The sequence below is a fragment of the Struthio camelus genome, chromosome 2 (assembly GCF_040807025.1).
Source record: "Struthio camelus isolate bStrCam1 chromosome 2, bStrCam1.hap1, whole genome shotgun sequence".
NCBI lineage: Eukaryota > Metazoa > Chordata > Aves > Struthioniformes > Struthionidae > Struthio > Struthio camelus.
In genome coordinates, this window is record NC_090943.1 from 153130591 (window position 1) to 153144133 (window position 13543).

Sequence of the window (13543 nt, forward strand, 5' to 3'; positions counted from 1 at the left end):
AGTTTGTTACGACTTTTTGCTTCCTTTTTAAGGAGAGATTTTTCTAGTTTTGCTGTGGGGATTAGTTAGCTAAGGAACAGAAAATAGATTGAAGTAGAATAGAAGGAAGAATGAGAAAAGGCCAAAGCTAATGTTGCAGAGTAAGATTTTTTTTCTCATTGATATTTAAAGTTGGGTCCTCAAATCTTTGTTCCAACCTTTGGCTCTATGACAAACAACCATCTCAAGGAAGGAAAGATATATGTGACAATAATGCACAGGTAAAATGGTGCATATCTAATGCATCAGAAGGATTGTGGATTTTGAATTCTACTAAATCAGTCAACTTTTACTGCAGTATGTTTTTCCAGTTCAGCTGGCGAGGAGGAAAGAGTATATTAAATATGAAGACCAAGCATATGGGCAAATAATAATTTTGTTAGTCAAGCAAGAAAAATATATAATGCCTTAGCATTCCTTTAATCTGCTTATCCAGTGCTAACATGACCTACTTTCCTTTCCTCAAACTTCTGAATGACTGCATGTCCTAGTAAATTAATGAGGCCCAACTGCCCGCTTTATAACGGTTAAGTCAACCAGCAAAGACTAAAAATAATAATAGCTGACTTAGGTGAACAATGAAATTCTAAATTTCAAGTATTAAATGAATAGCCATATTCATGTAACTTGTACCACAAATTGTCTTCTTAATGTTAAAACAAAAATAAATTCAAAACAAATTTATAGCTCTTGCTCTGTAGAAAACTTGCAGTCAGGAAAAGGGCATGAATTATATGGCCATACCCTAAATATATAATAAATTAATGCAAGATATCTCCATATTGATCTGCTGCCAAAAAATCATAACAACTTGCTTTTATGTAAGCAAAAGGATTTGTAAACTATCAACTGAAATTATTTTTATTTATTGTAGACTTAGGTTAGACTGTGCTCAGTTACTACATTTGGCCATTGCAGTTCAGTTTTATCATACTGAAGAGCACTGTATAGAGTTTTCCAGAGATTTCCCAACCAGACTTTAATACATCCTGAATGGATAGCTCTGACTGATTTTTTGTCGCATCCAGATTGCTTTTCTTTGAAAAATGAACTAGTTGAAAATTTGGACAAACTTTTTAGTCATTTAAATTTGTGGTAGTTAGTATTTCGTTTGATGTGGAACTGCTCCGCTTCTGTCCCATGATGCCTATATGTTCTTTCAATTACATTTTACTTCCTGTTGTTTTAGGGTAGCTACCTAATGTCAAACCGTGGAGCTATGAGATGCTGTGTAACCTGCTGTGTAGCAGAGGTGATCTGGTGCCTGTAATTTCATGTCTGGGAATGAAATTAATGGAAATTGTCTTCCTCCGAAAGACATTTGAAGAGGCTTTCATCCACTGAAATAAGTGGAAGCAAGCTCCCGTAGGTACTTTTAATGACTAGAGAAACAATAAGGAGATTTTCCTGCACTGGGATTCATGGGAGTGGGAAGAGATTTGAGAGTTTTGTGTGAAGCGGTTCCCAGCTCCCACGCGTGGCTCTGACCCAAGCAGCGGGAGAGACGTCTTCACCAGCGCTGCTCACGGTCGCCGGCGCTGTGGCCTCCCAGCATTGACAGGGTCTGCAGCAGCTCAGAGAGGGGTGCAGAGGGGAATGGGGGAGGCAAGTGCCTGCTCATCCTTTTCAGCTTCGTTTAATGCCAAGGCATGCGGAGCAGCCAGCGGCTTCGCGTTGCATTTGGTTGATGCTATGTGTTTGTTCTCCTCTCACAAATATTGCTGCTGTCTGTGCTGGGTTTAATTTTGGGGGTGATTGGAAGAAAGTACCTTGGGAAGGATCATATGAGGAGAAGACACATAAACCTTTCTTTCTGACTGAACTTTGTTATTTTCACAAATGTGGAACACATTTGGTCTGGCATCCCTTTTGATTTGTTTACTGCTTTTGTGTCCCACATTTGCAGAGGCTTTCCAAACAGAGATATTTCTCTCATCTGGTTTGGCTCTGTCTTCTGCACAGAAACCCCGGTATAGGTGGGAGGAGTACACATCCATGGTGTTTGGGTGGGCCATGAAGGGCAACAGTGTGAACTTTTGGAATAACCTGAACTGTACTTTCAGCCTTGTCCACAGTTCAGGTGTAGAAATTATGAGATTTATTTGGAAACAGCTCAGGTTTAGAAATGATGGAATTTGTTTGGAAATCATGTTAGGCAACATCAGCTGTAAGCCCTTACTTTGGTTGTATACAGCTCTTTCTTTACATGTTTAGTTCATGTATGTGAAATATTGTATGACTGTTATGAATTATTCCGCTTGTATGCTTTGGCAAATACGCAGTGTGGATCATTTTCAAACATAATTTCTATTATAAAAATCAGTGGCTCCTACAGTGGCTTGAAGCTAGTCAGGTAGGTTTAAACTAGCAAACAGCTTCACAGATGGATAAATTGTGACCTTAATTGTGTTATATGTAAATAGTTCTATGTTTCAAAAAAGTATTTGCCCCTTAAGTTGTAAAAATAATATTACCAGCTTTCCATACAACCATAATTCCCTAAGTCGATTGGGTGTATTTCAGTGAAATCAAACTGAAAGGAGGAAGAAAACCATTCTCTCAGCCTAAACTTTTTCCAGCCAGAGCCCTCTTCCCAGAGTCTTCTTTCTCTCCATCATCTCAGTTGGCCTTACCCTTTTCAAATATGCTGGGGAATTAACTGCTAGCTCCACCACCCTTGCCACGTGGCATATCCGCCAAAGGTTCGGAGATCAAAAAAGGGTAATTTTTTTCTGCGTATACTCTGAGACTCAGTGTACAGATCCTGCCACACAATAGCCTTTCAAAAATATACGGACTTCACTTAACCGTCTCTGTAATGGCCAAAAGAAGACGTTTTTCCCCAGAAGCAGTTGCCTAGCATGCATCATTTTTGGCAGTATGTACAAATAAACTTCTTGTAATTGATTTAATCATTTTCAAATAAAAAAATTATGATAGCTGTGGACAGCTATAAATAATAGAAATGAAACACATTATTTGCACTGTGCCTTCACATGCACTTGTTTAGCTCTTTTTGCTGTTAAGTTGAAACATCTGTTTCTATGGAAGTGGAGCATTCCATGCAACAAACACAGTACTGGAAGTGACCCACATATTAAATGACAACATTTGACAAATTCTAGCAGTTGATTACTGGGGAGGAGTAGACTGTGGTTATAATCAGAGTAAACCAAAAAAATGTGTACCTTTATAAACCTAGAATTTAAATGAAACATCTGTATTAGATCATGTTTGTAGAACAGCACCGTAGCCAACTAGCAGACCATATGATAATGGGGTGTTTTTAACAGTCCCTATTTCCATCACCATCCTCCAAATCAGATCCAGACCATGCCCACTGGCATGAATTCTGCTGGAAACCAGTTGGGACAGCTTCAGGCTACAGCTGATGCTGTCAGTGTAGGTACATATATCCATAAAAAGTTAGTGATTCCAATACCTGATGGAGATTATAAGCACAAGTGGAAACTCAGGTGACTATTAGGGTGATATGTAGGTCTGGTGATCCTAATTGGAAGACTACTGTACGTTGAGGAGTCAGTGATCCAAGTCAGAGTTGACCTGAGCAGGCGCAGGCCTGTGCTGCACCGTGCTGCGCTGCCCATACAGCTTGGCCTTCAGGCTTGCGCTGCGCCCACGTGTCCCTTGGCCTCTGGATAAACTTAGCTGTCTAATCATAACGAAGGAGCCTGTAGGCAGCTCCCACTTGGTACTAGCGATTACTCCACATTCTCACGTTAACTCCTTTTGTTTGACAATAGAAATGATGAACAGAATTGTTTTCGTCTAAGGAAATCCTACAAGAGCTCTAAAGATCAAAATTATCAGCAAGCCTCTTCATGGACAGGATCTTCACGACATGCTGTGCCGAGGTCTGTCCGATGCTACACAGCTCAGGTTATGTCCCAGCATCAGGGACATAAAGTTATCTATCCTCTTTTTCCTTCTTGTGTTAGCTCCAACAAATGATATTTTAAGCAGTACCTTGCGGAGTGTGAGCCCCTTTCTTACTGTGATCGTAACAAATGCTAGCCCTGGTTTCCTGCACCGCTGCACTACAGTAGGCTACAGTAATTTCCAGGCATATTTTAACTGAGATTTACACCCTGAAAAAGGTGAATACGCTACAATGACTGTGAAATCTTATGCTTAAGGAAATGTGATTTTATAGCAAGAAAGTGAATGTAAGATCACCAGTAGTGCGTAAGCTGGTGATAAACTGAGAGTACTCGGTCTGGCTAGGCAAACCAAGTTTGGCAGTTCACTTAAACGTAATCCTTTGGGACTGTGAAACTGGTATGCAAAAGTCACATAGGTACAGATTTTTTTGAGTGTTTCCTGTTGCTGTTAGAATGGATACAAGTCAAATAATAACTAATCTAATTCATCTCTTTATGTAGATTCTTAAACTGATCCTCATTAGTAATATCTAAGAGCATAAATATTCTTATTACACCTTCTATGGAATATTTTCTGAATCAACTTTAAAAACAAAACAAAACAAACACACTTTTATATTAGCTGTACGTAGTCACTACAATCTTTCAAAAACAGAAAGGAGCCCATAATCCATCCTCTCACTAAGTTATTAGCTTGTTTTAGAAAACCAACAATAGAAAAGTTACCATCCTATAGGAAGGCCTATTCAGAATTACTTGACCATCAGGGGTGATACTCAAGGAAAACTGCAATATTGAAATACTTCTTGAGTAATACTGAAGAAATAATAGTTAATTCACACATAGAGAGTTCTCACTCTGAACAGCTAGATGGGTGCCATTTGGCAGGAATAAAAGAACAGGCCATATTAACAGGGAACAAATAACAAGTTGTGGTCTCCAAATCTACATTTATTGGTTAGCAGGATATACCTAAAATACTGTAACAATCAAATTGTTTCATTACTTGGAGCTAACCTGGCAAGCTTTGAAACTTATTACAATGGGCCATATGTCAACGAGGGGTGGTGTTTGACTTGGATTCCTGTTGGAGAACAATGGGCAAGTTTTTAAGCTGAACTGAAAGTTGTGCAAGGAGGAGTTAGGAAAAAATCTATATGTGTTTATTAAAAATATTATTTTGATTGACTTTTGTGATCCAATACTTTGCTTATAACATTCTATTTAAATTTGCAAATAATGTATGAGGCGCTTAATTACTTAGAGCACAACCATCGTAGAAATTGTGAGTAGCGGATATCAGAATGCCAGAATAGTAATGGAAAAGCGGAGAACCAGTGCAACCAGTGTGCTTAAGTATAAAAGAAAATATTAAGTAAAAAGCTGAATTGCTTTGAGATAAACACAAAAAGGGAAGAAAAAAGGTTAAGACTCAAAAGACTTAGAAATACAAGATCATTTTTGGTCTTATATTTTATTAAATTTTTTCATGAATTTATAAATGTTATTGTCACAAGGGACTATCAGATCATCTGGCCTGATTTGATCTTGTATAAAAGTAATATTTAGAGACTCCTCCGAGAGGGCTCTTTCTCTATTTATTTGATACTGTACGACTAATAAACTACAGTGCTGTTATGCAAAATGAAACTCTTTGCCATATACATTTTTAATTTCATAATTCTCACAATACATTTGTTGAATAGTCATTTTTATGATGATATTTATTTCAAAATCTAATGAAAGACTTCCCAATATTTACCTGAGTTTCAGTTCAAGTTGTTTGCTTCTGGTGTCATAGCATCTGGCACATATGTATACAAATGTAGCAAAACCACATGATCAGGACCATCTAAATTTTTCTTATTCTGTGGTGTCTTTCAGTGTCAGGCAGTCAGTATATATTTCGGTATATAACTCTGAATCATTTATAATGGCACAGATGTACTGTTTCTATAAAGTTGAACCTGAACCTGCCAACATCAGTATCTGGTTTCTTAAGACCAACCTTTGGATTTGGAAGATTTTTACAACGGTTGTATGTCTGACTAATGAAAGTTGTCAGCTTAATCTGCCTAGTCAAATATACCACTAACTAAGAATTCTACTTATATTTAGGAAGAGTGTTGGTAACTGATGAACTCATTCCAATGTCTCTATGCAGAGATGGAGTTTCAGAGACTTTTTTACACCACGATGTGAAGGTTGCAAAGTTGTATCCTGTGCCTCATTACTCACGAACAGATGAGCTTTATACACAGTACATAATAGCTAAATTATATGGAGCGAGTATTTTAGAGAAGTTAAAAGCCCAGATAAATTTTAGGGCAACTTTCTTGAAATATATTAAGCAGCTAGAGTTCTTCTTCTTCTGTCAACAAACAGTGCCAACCTTGACATCATGATTTTTGGAGATATCTGGTATTAAAGTCACTCCAACAGAGAAATTTCGAATTTTGTAAAGGCGATGAGCACAACTGCTACCACTCTGTAACTCTAATGCATCTTTCTTCTAGTATCATATACCATAATTTAGTTTTACTTTGCCGTTTGTGTGTCATGTGGAATCCTGTCTGTATGGCATGACAGTTGAAAGTCTGGCACACAGTCTTGACAGCTGTTTTGAAGTGAAGACTGTGATGCGTGCTACATCTGGAGGTGCTGATGTTTGAAAGCAGACAGTGGAAAAGTCCAATTTCTCTTTAGGGATGACTGGGATAGATTTACAATATCTAAGCTCTCATTCAGGAAGGGGACTCCATAAGGATCTACTCATGGAGATGCCTTTGCAAAATCAAAGCCAAAGACTCTATGGCACATTTTGTGATACTGCAAAATAAGTTGAATAAAAACAAATTAAATATTCAGTTAGGGGACTCACGGACATTGCCTAAACTATCCTGAAAAGGGAGCGAGGAAGTAGGCTTGTTCTCTCTGGGTTTTTTTAATGATTTTTAAAATATGTTTTTGTTTACTTACTGTATTGCATTGGAAAGTTGGGTCCAGAATTCATAGCAGACTTTATAGATGACTGGAGAATTGCTAAAACTGTAATACTACCAGAAATTCAAACCTAATTAATTAAGAGGAAGTGTGTATGAAAGAAGGGGAGTGGGAGAGAAGGGGGTTGGCTATGTGTTTTTTTAAACTTGGCCTGTTGACATTTTTGTTCTGGGAAAATGATATTCCTTTATTAATGATTTCATGACCTGCCCAGTCAAAACCTCTTCACTTTATGTATCACATAAAAATAATACATCCCTGTAGTTACAAGAAATCTCCAATTTTTTGGGGCTTACTTATTACTTATAAAGAAGAGCCATGTAAAGATATAGTTGATTCTGCTTAATTTCAGAGCAGAACAGAAATTCACTTCATACACTTGCATAATTAAAAAATTAAGTTGGCCAAGTTTTACTACCCACTGTAATATTCAAGCCACGATGCAGATTGGAACTGTAGGCCTTCTTCCTGCAACACTTTTTCCTGAGAGTACTACTTTCCAAATATTTCAGGTTTCTTCTTATCAGTTCAGAATGCTTCTCCTAAAATAAAGGTATTCTAGGTATTTTATAATACATTAGAAGGTGATAGCCTTGGCTGGGAAGGTGACTGGTTTGGACATTAGCATTTTCAGGATTTTCACTAAGGCTCCACAAGTGTTTTCATGCGTCCGGCTTTTAGAGATATACTGCTTCCAGTGAACGGAGCACCAGAAAGTACTGGGTATGTCTCTGAAGCAAGTGTGCATGGCTCAATCCTACTTCTGCATCTTTCCATGTTAAAAGGGTGAATATAACTTTTCTGGAGATTAATGTTTCTGATAGTGACTTACCAAATGTTTGTCAAAGCATAGACCAAGTTCTCTTGGTCATTCTTATTGTTGTTGCTTAATGTTACCTATGGTTGTAATACCTGTTCCAAAAGTTTCTTTAAAAATTATGGAATTTTGTTGGCAGATGGTATTTTAAAACCTGGCTTGAAACTGCCAGCTGTATCTCTGTGTAATACAAACATGAGCTAATGATGGTGGATTTGAGAACTCTATTTGCTACATCTTTTATTATTATTATATTTCTATCTTATATATTTAAGAAAATTAAAATCTAAGAAGCCTCAGGTGCATCTAAGTAGCAGCTGCAATCTTGTGGTCAGCAGGGAGCTGAGTCTCTCTCATGTCCACCCTGAAGGCTGTGATGATGCATCACATCACCTGCTTGACCTCACTGTGCCTCTTTAATCGGGGCTGGTGGGGCACAAATTCCCTTGCGGGGGAGGAGATGGAGGAGCAGGCAGGGCATCGGGAATGCACCAATTCCCCACAGGCAGAGAGAGGAGAATTAGGGTAAGACTCGCCAGCCGGTTTCTTATCCGATGCCAGTATATCTGTGGCCAGAAGAGTGAAGCTTCACAGATCCTGGAAGAAAGAACAGAACATTTGTTAAAACCAGTTGGGAATTTTCTTACTTGGGATACACTTAGATACTGTGATGATGCTTCGTATAGAAAATCCAGACTAGTTTTATCCCTTGTGCTTAAAAAAAGTGATTGCTACTGAGTACTTCATTCTGTGGCTGCACGAAATCATATTCTTGTTCAAGCATGGCCTTGTATCTTTTGTCCACATCCAGTTTCAAGACCATATTCTCAATTGATGCCAGTAGCATTGTTGCACAGAAATACATAGACCTTTGCCAGAATTAGCTGTCTGAGAATAAGATGGTCACCAAAATAAACTTCCTACCTGGTCATATTTCAAAAAGTTCAGTAGAACCTAGGACAGTCTAGCAGCACTACAACTCTTTTTTTGAAACCCCTAAAGCACATAAAATTTCAAAATGTAAGCGTTCATGTTTTCTGTGTGAAATTCTATCCAAATCATTCCCATACAGAGAAATGCGCAACATCAACAGAAAGACTTTCTCCATTTGAAATAAAATATTAGTGTTGCTGCTGATGCATTCACTTTCCCCAGGCAACCTGCATCATCAGATGGTCTTAATTGAGTTCTGACACTCAGTCTAATCAATCCATATCAAAGAAATAGCAACAGAACTTTAGTGTAGTTTTGGAAAAATTATGTATTTAAAGGGTTTGAGTATCAGCCACAGAGTGATTTTGTATTCAGTAAAAGCTGCTGGAAGGAAAAGAAAATTGACCTAAGAAAATCTCAAAGCTACTCAATCAGCTTCATTCATGTTGTGTGCTTTAAGAAGAGAAACCTTGTTTATCATAAAGAAGATACTATATATTAAATAAGAGCCCTGTGTATTGCTGATATATTATTTTTAAGAAATCTTGCTTCCTGTCTTCATAAGTATGAGGGAAAGTTCAAAATTACTATTTTCTCCCTATGAAATGTTCCTTTTTTGTTTTCTCCCATCTTAATAGCTTTGAAACATTAAGTAGTCCTTCAGATTTCTAGAAGCTAGCGGGGTTTTATTTGAAGAACCAAAGGCCAAATGATGGTTGGGTGGTCTGAAGTTTACTCAGCACCCAGATGTTATATGGTTTCCAGAACTTCTATGGTTGAATTTGAATATTTTGGTTTTTTATTCTGAACACTAAATCATTATTACATATTATTCAGGGAGTAATTGAAAACTGTTAGCTTCAGCATGATATAATAATATAATGAAAACCTGAATTATAATTTCTTTGACATTTAAAATGTCATTGTGTACATTTTTAATTATTTATACATTATGCACTCATATATACACTCATTTATGGCAACCAGAAGGTTTCAAAACCATTGGTTATTCATCATAGATGTGCACATGAACCTCCTGCATCCCCACAAGAAAGTGAGTAAATCTTTTGTCCTTTATCATTTCCCGTCAATGGTCTCTTCTAATGTTTTTCTCTTTTGTTTATTTGTTTTTAAGCATTTCTTTATTACATTTCTTTATTATATTATATTTTTCATACATCTTAGCTTTGTGTTGCCTAAGTTTATCTAAATTATATGAAAATTTAAACGATGAAAGAAAGAATGTAAAAAAAAGCTAAAATCTTACATGTATATTTTTTCTGAACTAAACTGCCAATTTTGTTAGGTTGCAAATATGTAGTTCTAGGAAGCCTTGAGGGGCCCAGTGGTGGAAGCCATCTGCAGCAGAGGCTTTAGCAATGCTTTAGGGATTCAGAGTAAAATTTTCAAAAACATATCAGGGTTTCTTTATGCATGAAACTATTCTTTTTTTTTTTTTTGCTCCTACTTATCATCTTATGTGGACACACAAGTGCTAGAAAAAGAGCATTCCAGTCCTGCTTAATTTTAATTAGTAGTGGTAGTAAAAGTTAGTGAATTGGAATGAATGTTTGATAGTTGGTTTGGTTTCTTGGTTTGGCCAAGATGCATTTCACTTAATATCTCACCTAACTTTATTCATTTAAGGTTAGACATCTGTTTTGGCCAAACTTAAAGTTCAGATTGATTATAGCGTTGTCAATCCTCAAACAGTGCCATCTGTCTTATCTCAGTGTAATGCACAGAAGTGTTAGTAGCCTACTGAACGGGTTCATAACAATCAGAAAACTGAATGGAAAAGCCTATAAGAAATTCCAGAGCCAAGATGTATCTTGGCTGTTCTTCCTGTCTCCAACCCACTATTGTGAGGAGAGAGACAGTTAAAACAGACCTACTTAAGGCATACCTTAGGTTCTGACAAAGGGTTCACTTTCTCAAAGCACAGCCAAAAAGGCCATATACTAGTCAGAAGACAGGGATACACTTCATGAAAGTGGGAGACCTAAGTGCAGGTCTTTCTCCGTCTCAAAGAGGTCAACCCTACCTGTTACTCCTCTGAGGATTCCCTGGGTTAGGTTGGAATGGGCTAGGTATTTTTTCTCTTCTCCTGGAAAAGATGGACTATTGTGCACCAAAGTGCAAAATAAAGGCTCTGAGAATTTGGTAGGCAAAGGGTAAACTGAAGCACAGAGAGGCAGCAGTTTTCTAAAAATTACACAATTCTGTGTCAGGGATGCCTTGAAACATAATGCTCTTACTAGGTGCTGTTACTATCCTCTGTAGGGAGTTCTTGGTTTTGCCTTGTACCTCCTTTTCTAGTAGGGGGAAAAAAAGAAGGAAAAAAATCAATATTATCTAGATTTTTTTTCCATGTGGGCACACTTATGTACTTTCTCATTTTCACACATGAAACAAAAAGGCTTGAATACAGTTGAAAAAATGCCTTAGTTCTGAAGTATTTTCAGCTCTCTGTTTCTCTCATAGTCTTAGGCCTATCAAGACTAAACTAAGCTGAGTTACAAAGCTTGAGAAAAATCTGCCATTTTAACCTTAATTTGAAAGGAACTTTTGTATCTGGATTAACAGATGATGTCATGATTTCTCAAGCTTCAGTTTAAGTACTCAAGCTACTCATTAAGTACTTAAGTACCCTTAAGTACTGAGGGCACAGTCCTCTGAGTACTGAGCACCCCTATGTGTTGAAATTCTCAGATATGAATTATCATCCTGAATCAATTTTGAAACCCAGAGTGCCTTCACTAGGTCTGATTGTCATGCATATTTTATTTCACAGTCTGACACTCCCTTCTCTGATAAAAAAAGAAAAAAAAGGAAACTAAAATCTTTTCATAAGCTGCATGTCAGTCTTTCCTGGTGCTAGTAATGTCTTTCTGTCTAGTGATAACTTTTCTTCAAGAACAGGTTGCACTTTTCAGGACTAGGATGATAGCAGATTGGTACAGACTCCAGATCACCCACGTTTACACAGACGGACGCACACACCGAAACCGAGAAGAATGCTCAGATCTGGAGCTAGCAGAGACAATACCGTTCACCTGGCTATAATGTTCTGAACTTTCTATCACACAATAGTTACGGTTTCTTTCTCTTTTACTCTGTACTATCTTCAAAGTGAGCCTAAAATCAACAATCCATTGGTTATTCATTGCAGCTTCTTGAGGGCAGCTGCCATTTCTGCCACTGAGTCATAGGTATTAGACTGTACTACACTTGAGCACACATGATGCCTTGCTTGGCATAGTCACGCGTGTCATGAAAATTAATGAAAAGAATATATTTAGACCATTTATTGATTCACTCATTTAAACATCCCTCTTCCCTCAGATTCTGTGTCATTTTTCCCAGTTACAAAGAATGAGCCAGCTTTTCAGAAATACTCGAATCAGTCTTTGGTTCTGATCTTACAAAGGTATCCGTATGGGTAGGTCCTTACAGAGTCCCTTTTCTGAATAAGGGGTTTAAATACTGTAAATCCTTCCCTGCAGTCTCAAAAGAGAAATTGTACTTTTTCGCTCTCTGTACTCCAACATCAGCATCACCAGATGTAGCATGCATCATATTTTTTGTTTCAAAACAGCTGTCAACAGCATGTGCCAGAGTCTCAGTTGCCCTGGCAATCAAGTTGACATACAAGTGGCAACGTCAAATTAAAGGAATAAAGGCACACAGTATTACAGAAATAACTAATGGATTAATGGAAGAGTTAATCATACTCACAGACTTTCCAGTGACGCTCTTTTTGATCTACTACCTCAAGCTGAAGACCTTATTTCTAAGCCTCTTTCCCCACAAATTTTTTTCTGCTCTTTTTTCTAATTTTTGGCATTGTTACGTACTCCTTGCTATTTTTCTTTTAGCTCTGGTGTTAGATTATGCCCATTCCTTCAATTTACATGCAGTAATTGTATCCAAGGTAGCATTATTCCGTCACTTATCTACTAAAATTGGCTCCTTTCTGCCTTCCCAGACATTTATCACATTAGTCAAAAAGTTATCATTGAGATAACCTAGCTCATTTGTTACACATCTGGAGGAAGGTATTTCCCATCTAAGGTGTGAAATTCCAGAATAGCTTCCCAGGAGAAGTGGAGGCAAGCAACTGAATCAGTCATAATGCAGATTTTGTATGCTGCCGGAGAGAATTTGCATCCAATAACAGAAGCAAGTATTGATGACCTAGGAGGCTCCTTCAAGGTGTATGTCCCATGTTCCAGAGTTATTCCTCAGTGTAGTTCCTTAAGGGCAGAATATGTCTTCACAGAAGAATTTATGCCTGTTAAGCATCTGGGTATGGGATAGTTTGTCCAAGACAGAGCTGATCAGCCAAACTTACCAGCAAGAATCTATATTGCAGAGGTGCACTTACATTATATCTATACAGATAATGTATAGCACCTGAGTAGGCACTGGGATGCCTTGCTAAATATCATGTGAATCCTGCATTATGTACCTTGAAAATTGCTTGGTAGACTCAAGTTGTGGAAATGTGAACGAAAGTCTGGTGGTGAGAAAGCAGGTGTTTAAAGTCCTCCAGAGAACAGCTACTCAAACAGCTCTCTGATATTAATCCTCCTCCTTTACGTTTCTTACGTGTTTTGAGTAGTCTGCTTTCAATCTGCTGTCCTTCTCCCCCTCATTTATCTTTCTATGTCAACTGGAAGTCTATCCTTCTTCAGTTCAAAGTTACTTTGGCAAGTAACTCAATAACATGGTACAGTCTTCAAGAGGCCCCATGGCTGCCTTTCTCTGGTCAGGCATCAAGGCCCTGCCAAAGAATTCAAAGAATATCTTGTTTTGCAACCACAAAAATAGATGCAAAAATTCTTCT

The 13543-nt window shown here is 37.7% G+C and overlaps 1 long non-coding RNA gene across 1 annotated transcript in view; it reads left to right on the top strand.

The window, feature by feature from the left end:
- LOC104143925 (uncharacterized) overlaps positions 1-5620 on the top strand; it is a 50368-nt gene extending 44748 nt beyond the window's left edge. Inside the window, exon 4 of the long non-coding RNA XR_693999.2 lies at positions 1229-5620. This is a non-coding gene — a long non-coding RNA (uncharacterized lncRNA). The remainder of the gene's footprint in view (positions 1-1228) is intronic.
- Positions 5621-13543: the final 7923 nt, after the last annotated feature.